Here is an 8,945-nt window from a genome sequence, read left to right on the forward strand (position 1 = left end):
TCCGGATCCCAGGGGGTCTGGCGCAGCAGCGGAACCGGATCCGTGGCACGTGACGCGTGCAGAGAGGCGTGGCCTCTCTACTGCTGGATGAGTGAGGACCCTCCCCCACCCGCCTTTGTCTCTCTACTGCTGGATGAGTGAGGACCCCCCCCCCCACCCACCTTTGTCTCTCTACTGCTGGATGAGTGAGGACCCCCCCCACCCGCCTTTGTCTCTCTACTGCTGGATGAGTGAGGACCCTCCCCCACCCGCCTTTGTCTCTCTACTGCTGGATGAGTGAGGACCCCCCCCACCCACCTTTGTCTCTCTACTGCTGGATGAGTGAGGACCCCCCCCCACCCGCCTTTGTCTCTCTACTGCTGGATGAGTGACCCCCCCACCCGCCTTTGTCTCTCTACTGCTGGATGAGTGAGGACCCCCCCCCACCCGCCTTTGTCTCTCTACTGCTGGATGAGTGAGGACCCCCCCCCCACCCACCTTTGTCTCTCTACTGCTGGATGAGTGAGGACCCCCCCCCCACCCGCCTTTGTCCTCTCTACTGCTGGATGAGTGAGGACCCCCCCCCCACCCGCCTTTGTCCTCTCTACTGCTGGATGAGTGAGGACCCCCCCCCACCCGCCTTTGTCTCTCTACTGCTGGATGAGTGAGGACCCCCCCCCCCACCCACCTTTGTCTCTCTACTGCTGGATGAGTGAGGACCCCCCCCCACCCGCCTTTGTCTCTCTACTGCTGGATGAGTGAGGACCCCCCCCCACCCGCCTTTGTCTCTCTACTGCTGGATGAGTGAGGATCCCCCCCCCACCCGCCTTTGTCTCTCTACTGCTGGATGAGTGAGGACCCCCCCCCACCCACCTTTGTCTCTCTACTGCTGGATGAGTGAGGACCCCCCCCACCCACCTTTGTCTCTCTACTGCTGGATGAGTGAGGACCCCCCCCCCACCCGCCTTTGTCTCTCTACTGCTGGAGGGGTGAGGGCCCCCCCCCACCCGCCTTTGTCTCTCTACTGCTGGATGAGTGAGGACCCCCCCCCCACCCGCCTTTGTCTCTCTACTGCTGGATGAGTGAGGACCCCCCCCCACCCGCCTTTGTCTCTCTACTGCTGGATGAGTGAGGACCCCCCCCCCACCCACCTTTGTCTCTCTACTGCTGAATGAGTGAGGACCCCCCCACCACCCGCCTTTGTCTCTCTACTGCTGGATGAGTGAGGACCCCCCCCCCACCCGCCTTTGTCTCTCTACTGCTGGATGAGTGAGGACCCCCCCCCCCACCCGCCTTTGTCTCTTTACTGCTGGATGAGTGAGGCCCCCCCCCCCCACCCACCTTTGTCTCTCTACTGCTGGATGAGTGAAGACCCCCCCCCCACCCACCTTTGTCTCTCTACTGCTGGATGAGTGAGGACCCCCCCACCCACCTTTGTCTCTCTACTGCTGGATGAGTGAGGACCCCCCCCCCACCCGCCTTTGTCTCTCTACTGCTGGATGAGTGAAGACCCCCCCCCACCCGCCTTTGTCTCTCTACTGCTGGATGAGTGAGGACCCCCCCCCACCCGCCTTTGTCTCTCTACTGCTGGATGAGTGAGGACCCCCCCCCACCCGCCTTTGTCTCTCTACTGCTGGATGAGTGAGGACCCCCCCCCACCCGCCTTTGTCTCTCTACTGCTGGATTAGTGAGGACCCCCCCCCCCCGCCTTTGTCTCTCTACTGCTGGATGAGTGAGGACCCCCCCCCACCCGCCTTTGTCTCTCTACTGCTGGATGAGTGAAGACCCCCCCCCCGCCCGCCTTTGTCTCTCTACTGCTGGATGAGTGAGGACCCCCCCCCACCCGCCTTTGTCTCTCTACTGCTGGATGAGTGAGGACCCCCACCCACCCACCTTTGTGTCTCTACTGCTGGATGAGTGAAGACCTCCCCCCCGCCCGCCTTTGTCTCTCTACTGCTGGATGAGTGAGGACCCCCCCCCCCACCCGCCTTTGTCTCTCTACTGCTGGCATGAGTGAGGACCCCCCCCCACCCGCCTTTGTCTCTCTACTGCTGGATGAGTGAGGACCCCCCCCCACCCGCCTTTGTCTCTCTACTGCTGGATGAGTGAGGACCCCCCCCCACCCACCTTTGTCTCTCTACTGCTGGATGAGTGAGGACCCCCCCCCACCCGCCTTTGTCTCTCTACTGCTGGATGAGTGAGGATCCCCCCCCACCCGCCTTTGTCTCTCTACTGCTGGATGAGTGAGGACCCCCCCCCACCCGCCTTTGTCTCTCTACTGCTGGATGAGTGAGGACCCCCCCCCACCCACCTTTGTCTCTCTACTGCTGGATGAGTGAGACCCCCCCCCACCCACCTTTGTCTCTCTACTGCTGGATGAGTGAGGACCCCCCCCACCCACCTTTGTCTCTCTACTGCTGGATGAGTGAGGACCCCCCCCCCCACCCACCTTTGTCTCTCTACTGCTGGATGAGTGAGGACCCCCCCCCCACCTGTCTGTATGCTGGATGGTGAGACCCCCCCCCACCCACCTTTGTCTCTCTACTGCTGGATGAGTGAGGACCCCCCCCCACCCGCCTTTGTCTCTCTACTGCTGGATGAGTGAGGACCCCCCCCCACCCGCCTTTGTCTCTCTACTGCTGGATGAGTGAGACCCCCCCCACCCACCTTTGTCTCTCTACTGCTGGATGAGTGAGGACCCCCCCCCCACCCACCTTTGTCTCTCTACTGCTGGATGAGTGAGGACCCCCCCCCCCACCCACCTTTGTCTCTCTACTGCTGGATGAGTGAAGACCCCCCCCCCCCCCCTTTGTCTCTCTACTGCTGGATGAGTGAAGACCCCCCCCACCCCCCTTTGTCTCTCTACTGCTGGATGAGTGAGGACCCCCCCCCCACCCACCTTTGTCTCTCTACTGCTGGATGAGTGAGGACCCCCCCCACCCACCTTTGTCTCTCTACTGCTGGATGAGTGAAGACCCCACCCCACCCGCCTTTGTCTCTCTACTGCTGATGAGTGAGGACCCCCCCCCACCCACCTTGTCTCTCTACTGCTGGATGAGTGAAGACCCCCCCCACCCACCTTTGTCTCTCTACTGCTGGATGAGTGAGGACCCCCCCCCCACCCACCTTTGTCTCTCTACTGCTGGATGAGTGAGGACCCCCCCCCCACACCGCCTTTGTCTCTCTACTGCTGGATGGGTGAAGACCCCCCCCCCACCCACCTTTGTCTCTCTACTGCTGGATGAGTGAAGACCCCCCCCCACCCGCCTTTGTCTCTCTACTGCTGGATGAGTGAGGACCCCCCCCCCCCCCCCACCTTTGTCTCTCTACTGCTGGATGAGTGAGGACCCCCCCCCCACCACCTTTGTCTCTCTACTGCTGGATGAGTGAAGACCCCCACCCCACCCACCTTTGTCTCTCTACTGCTGGATGAGTGAGGACCCCCCCCCACCCACCTTTGTCTCTCTACTGCTGGATGAGTGAAGACCCCCCCCCACCCACCTTTGTCTCTCTACTGCTGGATGAGTGAAGACCCCCCCCACCCACCTTTGTCTCTCTACTGCTGGATGAGTGAGGACCCCCCCCCCCCCCCGCCTTTGTCTCTCTACTGCTGGATGAGTGAAGACCCCCCCCACCCGCCTTTGTCTCTCTACTGCTGGATGAGTGAAGACCCCCCCCCACCCGCCTTTGTCTCTCTACTGCTGGATGAGTGAGGACCCCCCCCCACCCACCTTTGTCTCTCTACTGCTGGATGAGTGAAGACCCCCCCCACCCGCCTTTGTCTCTCTACTGCTGGATGAGTGAGGACCCCCCCCCACCCACCTTTGTCTCTCTACTGCTGGATGAGTGAAGACCCCCCCCCACCCACCTTTGTCTCTCTACTGCTGGATGAGTGAGGACCCCCCCCCACCCACCTTTGTCTCTCTACTGCTGGATGAGTGAGGACCCCCCCCACCCACCTTTGTCTCTCTACTGCTGGATGAGTGAGGACCCCCCCCACCACCTTTGTCTCTCTACTGCTGGATGAGTGAGGACCCCCCCCCCCCCACCTTTGTCTCTCTACTGCTGGATGAGTGAGACCCCCCCCACCCACCTTTGTCTCTCTACTGCTGGATGAGTGAGGACCCCCCCCCACCCACCTTTGTCTCTCTACTGCTGGATGAGTGAAGACCCCCCCCCCACCCACCTTTGTCTCTCTACTGCTGGATGAGTGAAGACCCCCCCCCACCCGCCTTTGTCTCTCTACTGCTGGATGAGTGAAGACCCCCCCCCACCCGCCTTTGTCTCTCTACTGCTGGATGAGTGAGGACCCCCCCCCACCCACCTTTGTCTCTCTACTGCTGGATGAGTGAAGACCCCCCCCACCCGCCTTTGTCTCTCTACTGCTGGATGAGTGAAGACCCCCCCCACCCGCCTTTGTCTCTCTACTGCTGGATGAGTGAGGACCCCCCCCCCACCCACCTTTGTCTCTCTACTGCTGGATGAGTGAGACCCCCCCCCCACCCACCTTTGTCTCTCTACTGCTGGATGAGTGAGACCCCCCCACCCACCTTTGTCTCTCTACTGCTGGATGAGTGAAGACCCCCCCCACCACCTTTGTCTCTCTACTGCTGGATGAGTGAGGACCCCCCCCCACCCACCTTTGTCTCTCTACTGCTGGATGAGTGAGACCCCCCCCCACCCACCTTTGTCTCTCTACTGCTGGATGAGTGAAGACCCCCCCCCCCACCTTTGTCTCTCTACTGCTGGATGAGTGAGGACACCCCCCCCATCCACCTTTGTCTCTCTACTGCTGGATGAGTGAGGACCCCCCCCCCCCCACCTTTGTCTCTCTACTGCTGGATGAGTGAGACCCCCCCCCCCCACCTTTGTCTCTCTACTGCTGGATGAGTGAGGACACCCCCCCATCCACCTTTGTCTCTCTACTGCCGGATGAGTGAGGACCCCCCCCCACCCACCTTTGTCTCTCTACTGCTGGATGAGTGAAGACCCCCCCCCCACCCACCTTTGTCTCTCTACTGCTGGATGAGTGAGGACACCCCCCCATCCACCTTTGTCTCTCTACTGCTGGATGAGTGAGGACCCCCCCCACCCACCTTTGTCTCTCTACTGCTGGATGAGTGAGGACCCCCCCCCACCCACCTTTGTCTCTCTACTGCTGGATGAGTGAGGACCCCCCCCACCCACCTTTGTCTCTCTACTGCTGGATGAGTGAGGACCCCCCCCCACCCACCTTTGTCTCTCTACTGCTGGATGAGTGAAGACCCCCCCCCCACCCACCTTTGTCTCTCTACTGCTGGATGAGTGAGGACCCCCCCCACCCACCTTTGTCTCTCTACTGCTGGATGAGTGAGGACCCCCCCCCCCCCACCCATCTTTGTCTCTCTACTGCTGGATGAGTGAGGACCCCCCCCCCACCCACCTTTGTCTCTCTACTGCTGGATGAGTGAAGACCCCCCCCCACCCACCTTTGTCTCTCTACTGCTGGATGAGTGAGGACCCCCCCCACCCACCTTTGTCTCTCTACTGCTGGATGAGTGAGGACCCCCCCCCACCCGCCTTTGTCTCTCTACTGCTGGATGGGTGAGGACCCCCCCCCCACCCACCTTTGTCTCTCTACTGCTGGATGAGTGAGGACCCCCCCACCCACCTTTGTCTCTCTACTGCTGGATGAGTGAGGACCCCCCCCCATCCACCTTTGTCTCTCTACTGCTGGATGAGTGAAGACCCCCCCACCCACCTTTGTCTCTCTACTGCTGGATGAGTGAAGACCCCCCCCACCCACCTTTGTCTCTCTACTGCTGGATGAGTGAAGACCCCCCCCATCCACCTTTGTCTCTCTACTGCTGGATGAGTGAGGACCCCCCCCACCCACCTTTGTCTCTCTACTGCTGGATGAGTGAGGACCCCCCCCACCCACCTTTGTCTCTCTACTGCTGGATGAGTGAGGACCCCCCCCCACCCACCTTTGTCTCTGTACTGCTGGATGAGTGAGGACCCCCCCCCCACCCGCCTTTGTCTCTGTACTGCTGGATGAGTGAGGACCCCCCCCACCCACCTTTGTCTCTCTACTGCTGGATGAGTAAGGACCCCCCCCCACCCACCTTTGTCTCTCTACTGCTGGATGAGTGAGGACCCCCCCCACCCGCCTTTGTCTCTCTACTGCTGGATGAGTGAGGACCCCCCCCACCCGCCTTTGTCTCTCTACTGCTGGATGAGTGAAGACCCCCCCCACCCGCCTTTGTTTCTGTACTACTGGATGAGTGAGGACCCTCCCACCCGCTTTTGTCTCTCAACTGCTGGATGAGTGAGGACCCATAAGATCTACGTTATCTTATCGGCATATCGTGATTCAAGTTGATACATTTTTTATGTTATTTCCAGACAAACTCTCTACGCAATAACAAACCACGATCATTCACCGCGTTATTTGACGATGCTGCGTTGGCAGCGGTGCACTAAGCACGAATAACAACAACTGAATGTAAAAATCTGCTGTGAAAAAGGGGCATCCCCCGAAACGTCGCCTATTATATAGTTTTCCGTTGAAGGCCACAGTCTTATTGATGAATGTGTTGCATTTCGTAAATGGTCAAATTTCTCCACGTCTACTGCCCTACTTGTACACTAGCACTCTGCAAAATCATTTCCTTGACGTCACAATTATTGTCCTGCTATCCGCGGGACATTTTTGCCAGTATCAAAAGAATGAAAAAAACTAAGAATAAGTTTGACCCTTGCTGGTAAATGAAGATGTTCAAACGCCTGTTTTTGCGAGGCATCAAGTCTGCAATAACCACACACAGTGCTTGTGTCAAAGCATGCAAACAAACATGCTCTAATTCTAGATTTGAAGCTTTCGTGACTGCAAGGATTCATATTCTTAGGTTTTTTTCGGTAAAGTCACGTAGGTAAAAAATTTTTAATTTAAATTAATAAAAGTTAAATGAAAAATAAAATAAAAATTACGACGTTTCGGAGGCAACACAAGCTTCCGTCTTCAGGTCTTCCTAACAGCGTGCTTCAGCCGCACCGAACCTCACAATAATAATATTCAGGCCCCACCTTGGCTCCTCCCACCCTCAACCAGTATATATACAAGGACTGTTTTCTTGGAATTTCTCTCACTTGATACAGCTATCGTGCTGTGACGGTTCCACCTGAAGACGGAAGCTTGTGTTGCCTCCGAAACGTCGTGATTTTTAGTTTATTTTTACTTTACTTTGATTAATTTTTATGTTTTACCTACCGAAATAACATAAGAATATGCTCTAATACTTCGTATTCTATTATTTATTTCTTTTCCTACGTGACTTTACCGAAAGAACCAAAAAATAATTCCTGCAGTCACGAAAGCTCCAAATCAAGTTTGAAAGCTCCAAATCAAGGATGCTCTGATAAGATACGCATTGCTTTTTAAAAAACTGATTGACTGTTTGAACATCAAACGCCAAATAGATGGGTTTTGATTGACTGTTTGAACATCTTGGTTTATTGCCAGAAAGGGTTAAGAAAATATTTATTCGTATTCTTTCATACCTTGTCATACTCACCGTGATGTACCTGTTTCATACTGGTTGGAACCTCCTGGTTACACCAGCCCACAGGGGATTATTGTGTCCGTCTGTCCGTCGTGCAGGGAGGGGCTGGGTGGGGAGGGAGGGGCTGGGTGGGGTGGGGCTGGATGGGGAGGTAGGGTCTGGGTGGGGAGGGTGGGGCTGGGTGGGGGGGTGGGAGGGGTGGGGCTGGATGGGGAGGGGCTGGTAACCCCGTGGTGCCCTTATAAAACTCAACGTTTAACCTACTCACACTGGCTTGTGCCCGCCCTCACAGTCGGCCATATTTGCGGAATACACCACGCCGCCGTTGACCCTGGCCATTGACCGAGCAACCCAACGTTCCTACCAGCTCCCTCCGCAGGAATGTGTTTGTTTTGTGTGTATGGAGAGACGAACCTTTGAACACAACGCTGTCTGCTTATCGATCGCGTTAATAACTGAGGGTGTTTGATTAAATGTTTCACTGCGTTTTAGTCACTACATGAGTGTAGACTAATACTTCAACACGTCGGCGTGTTTCGTTTACGCGACAAACATTACTAATTGGCTGCGTCGGGTGGTGGTGGGTTTAACGACACATTTATATTTTCGCGATCTAACCCCCCCAAAAAACCCTCTCTATTATGGATAGACTAACGCCTCGTGCTCACAACACAAGACTCATCACTCCTCGTCACAATACTCACACGTATCCCTCCGCCAATGAGAGAGAGAGAGAAACAAAAAGTCCCCGTCCATTGTTATTCCCCGACAAAGAAACATCACACGGCACAGATTGTTTAATGTTTAATATACTGAATGTAGACATTGCCGCTGATTATTATCATTATAATTGTTATTCCAGCAGTCACTTCCAAACAGACTTAACAATTTTCCAGTATTTGGTCCAATAATACACATTTAAAGCAATGCTCACCACGATGCAATTTCACAAATTGCATCCACTAATTGTGCCATCAATTATACCCCAAGTAGGCAATTTTTGCCAATTACAGGCTAATTGTTCTGTCATCATCTAAGAAAACATCGCGAAATCTACTCGAGATCACCCCCGCAGACAGCCGAGTCGCATCCCGTCCGTGTGCAGTGACCCAGACGCGTGGACTTGACGGGGGTGTGATGGGCATCCTTCAAGGACTTTTCCCTCCACGGCTACCGAATTGCGCTGCCGCTGTGCTTAAAAACAAGCGAAGTCACCGGGTTTCTTCTCATTCTCCTCCTCCTTCCAGTCTACGAACACAGTTACACCATCTTCTTCTTGGTTCTTTCTGTAAAGTCACGTAGAATGGAAATAATAAAATAAAAAAAGGAAAACATAATAAAATAATTCTCACTAGAGAATAAAAAAAATAAAACATAATAAAATAATTCTCACTAGAGAAGGTAATTATTTTATTATGTTTTATT

This window comes from Lethenteron reissneri, chromosome 50, assembly GCF_015708825.2.
Source record: "Lethenteron reissneri isolate LAM-NWPU_2019-01 chromosome 50, ASM1570882v1, whole genome shotgun sequence".
NCBI lineage: Eukaryota > Metazoa > Chordata > Hyperoartia > Petromyzontiformes > Petromyzontidae > Lethenteron > Lethenteron reissneri.